The following is a 4,098-nucleotide window of genomic DNA, read 5'->3' as shown; positions in this document are numbered from 1 at the left end:
CACACCTTTCATTAGGTATCATGGATCAAAATTGTTCACTAGAACTTAAAACAAATGATAAAAAGAGAACGTATTAATTACACACCGTATTAACAATTTTGGTAAAGGTTTGTTTCATGTGCGTGTGTGTGTTTGCTTTTGAAATATTTAAAAATATCAAATTATTTTTAAAATATTTGCCTTTAACTATATTTAATGTGTATCAGTGTTACACAGGCAGCACCAAAGTGATATGTGTATATTTTCCGGAAAGGATAGAATCTTTCAAAGAAATCTGGGAGAAGAAACAAGAGCAAATGGGAAAGGGTCAGACAGGGCGTTATTTGTTCCCTAGTGCAGCTAGAGACCAATAAATAACTGGAGTTGCTAATTTACACGAGGGACTTGTGGAGGCTCCGTTATAAGCAGTGCTATTTTGGGAGTTCAGTGAGTTCCTGCCAACCAGATCTGTGGGCTGAGGAGTCTGCATTCCTGGGTGTATGTGGCACAGCTTTAACACTGGATTGAGATGGAAGGCACTATAGTGCACTTTGGATACCTTGAGGAGTTAAAATTAGAAGAACAGCACCTAGAGAGAAAAGCTGCAGTAGGTGCCAGTGAAAGTACCATTGATGGGGCATCTCCTGATGTGGCTTCTTGGCAGTGGCACCAATGAATCTGATTGTCCCTGTTCCTGAGCGTGTGGCAGTCTCCAGAACAAACTGGGGAAATTTGGAGAGGTGGGCTGAAATCCTGTAGCTCTGCGGATGGGGCCACACAGCCTGTGAAATATGAGCACTATCCATGTTACTGTAACTGCAGACATCAGGGTTATGTTTTTTTAGGCCTTTGAGCCAACACCTTTAGTAACCGCCAAGGCCATATTAGGACTTAATGTGGTCCTGAGCACTTTTGCCTTTGTGGGCTCCTTCCTTCATTAAACAGATATTAAAAATTACATTTTACAACTATATAAATATAAAGCTGAATATAATCCAGGTTGGGCTCATTATAATATATTCATTTTTTCCCTTTTAACTTAAAAAGAAAAATTAATCATTTTTGTGGGCTTCTAAAAGTATTGTGGGCTTCGGGCATTTTGCCCACTGACTAATTGATATCTTGTTCTTGAAAATCGCTTTCCTCTGGTTTTTTTTTTTTTTCCCCAGCAGTTTCTTTTCTCTTCCCTCACTTATGTCCCCTCCTACTTCACTGATTTCCATCCAAATCTGCCTTTTTACTAAAACTGGAAAATTGGCTGTAAGTTTAATCATTTGCCAGATATTTCAATTAAAAAAAAAAAGCATTTATTAAGTTGTCAAACTGTTGTTTTCTAAAATAGATTTGCTATTTTGAAAAATGCATATACCAACTATGCTCTCAAAATGATTTTTTTGAAAGCAGGAAACTATAGATTTTTTGTGGCTACATGTGAATCAACCCTAAAAGCTTTACATTTTTTTCCTAAAAAATAACAGGTTGTGCAAGCTCCAGGAACAGGAACTACAGTTCTGTGGGCTCTACTATTCAGAAAACATCACAGTCAACTGAATCAATATACTAAAACTTCCTGCCAATCCACCCTTGAGCAACCCCTTGCACAAGTTACTCATTGATAGAAAGGTACTGCCAGAAAGTTTGCTCTCAGATTAAAAATGAAACAAAAACACACTATGTTTTCAAAAAAAAAAAAAAAAGTCTTAAATATCTGTATTTGCCCTCTCCTCTCTTCATGTTGCTCACATTATATTGGAAAGAAGTTGCTGGACTGGATTGATTTCTTTAGGAAAGCGAGACATCAACTGGTCCCCATTCCTCATCCAGGCTGAATGGAGAAAACCAAAAGTAGAAGAACATTCTTATAATCAGCTGGAAATATCAAATAGGAACCAATGACTGATGCAAGCACTATGCAGTACTATGTAGAAAGTTTGAAAGTATATATGAGCCTTCTAAGAACTTTTAAACTCATCAGCATCCAGGGTAGAGTGTTAATTAGGAGAGCATAGAAGTCATTTGGCCCTAACTTGCTTCTCCAGTCACATGTCTTACATGTCGTTTCCTGTACCTTATACTCCAGCCACCTCGAATTTTTCATTATTCCTTGAGCATAGAATATGTTCTCTTTCAACTCAGCAGTACATGTGTGTCATTACTTAGGCCTGGAATAAGCCTCTTCCTTGACACGTACTCCCTCTTCTGAACACCTTCTTCTCATCCTCCCAGACACAGCACGCAGGCCTCAGCAGCCTCTGTGCTACTATGGGAATTAGTTCACTCTTTTCTTGTGGCGCTTAGCAAGGAAGATGGCAATTGATCTGTTTATAAGTCTGTCCTTTTTTTTTTTTCTCCCACCCTGACAGGCTAGAATTGCTTTGAGGGCAATGATCCTATTTTACATGTTTTTGCATTTCTAACACCTGACATAGTATTCAACATGTAGTAGGTGTTCAATAAAGAAGCCAAATAAATGATTTAATTAATAGGAACTGAATGAATTCACTTAGACAACTCCTTATCATTCAAAGTTTCAAGCAGCACAAATCAAATATAATGGAGTGGCACACATGAGAGCAGTGTGCTCAGTAGGTTTCCACAATTGGGATGATGGAATAGATGATGATGGTTATGTGGGGGAGGAAAAATACTTTTCCTCCTACCCTTCTAAGTTCTTCTGGCTGGTCTAATAATCAAATTGACATGAGATGGATTAACAGGAGAAAATGACCAAATCTATTACATAAGTACTTACAAAAGTTCCCTAAGAATATATTGGGCAGTTAAGGCTTACAAGCCCTTCTGGACTAAGGAAAGGAAGGCAGGGATCGTGACTTGAGACTTCAAAGGGCAGAAAGGTAATTCACATGGCGATGGAAAAGCAAATGTTTGGTGGACAAATGTTTGCTAGACCATCTTTACCAATGGGACACAGAGAAGCCTGATTAAATAGGCCTCGCTAGGTTCTTCCCTGTATATCACCCCTAGTTCATGTTAAACTATAGTTGTCTATTATGATCGCTCCCTTCCCAGGGCAGGTCCCCTATCTAAATTCTTTTAGGTAGCTAGGGAGAAAGTCAAAGTTTTTTCCAGAGTTTTTTGTTTCTTTAAAATTTTAGCTAAAAATTAAGATAATCAATATCCCCCCCAAAAGGCGTATTTTGAGGTGGCAAATTCTACTCTCTTTCAGTTGCTAATATCATGACTCTCAAGAGGCCCAAAATCTGACAGGGAAATGATGCACTGGACAGAGCTGAGAAAGCATGACAAGACTCAGGACTTCACTGAAAAAGAAGCACAGAGAGATAAGAGAAAAAATATACATAACTGGAGTTCCTGGAGATGAAAAAAAACAAAAACAAAAAGGAACAGAAAAAATATTTGACAATGTAAAACAAGAATAGATCTTGCTTGGAATAATGAAAGAGTTTAGGCTACATAATGAAAGACTACACTCTGTCCTCAGCGGGGGGAAAAAAAACTAAGAGAAGAAAAGTTATTGAACGTCAAGATGGAAAAAAGAATCTGATTGGCTTCAAGGCTGAAAAAATAAGACCAGTATATAGGGGACAGTTCAGGTGTACTGCATACTTGGCCCAGTAACGCTTTGGACAAGAAGTCAGCAAAGCAATGGTTACTGTCTTCTTAGGGAGGTGTGAACCCAACTGCTTTACCTATAAAACGAGAACTAAGAGGATATGGGTACAGTGCCCACCTGTCCCTGTTTGTCTGGGACTGAGAGGTTGCTGTGGGGGGGAAAAGGACTTTCAGTTTTAAAACCCAACAGTCTCAGATAAATGAGGGTGGTCAGCCACCATGTGCACAGCACTCATGAATCTTTCATGAAAAAATTATTTGGGGAAAAAATAAATAAAAGGTTCATTGACAAAATCAAGCCAACCAAGAGAAGAATCAAAATTAGAAGGTCAGAAATATAGAAGCTTTAGTAAAAGAAATAGTAATACACATTGCATATATTTATAAAATTAAAATGAAACAACTGTTTCATTTACAATTTATAATTCAGTATATGATGTAAGTTTTATAAACCTTAATAGTGTGAAACTAACATTATTATTTTACAAATACAAATGAATATTGGGAAGTAGAGAGAGAGAAGAA

This window comes from Pteropus vampyrus, unplaced genomic scaffold (genome assembly GCF_000151845.1).
Source record: "Pteropus vampyrus isolate Shadow unplaced genomic scaffold, Pvam_2.0 Scaffold324, whole genome shotgun sequence".
Lineage (NCBI taxonomy): Eukaryota > Metazoa > Chordata > Mammalia > Chiroptera > Pteropodidae > Pteropus > Pteropus vampyrus.
This window is presented reverse-complemented; position numbering follows the sequence as displayed.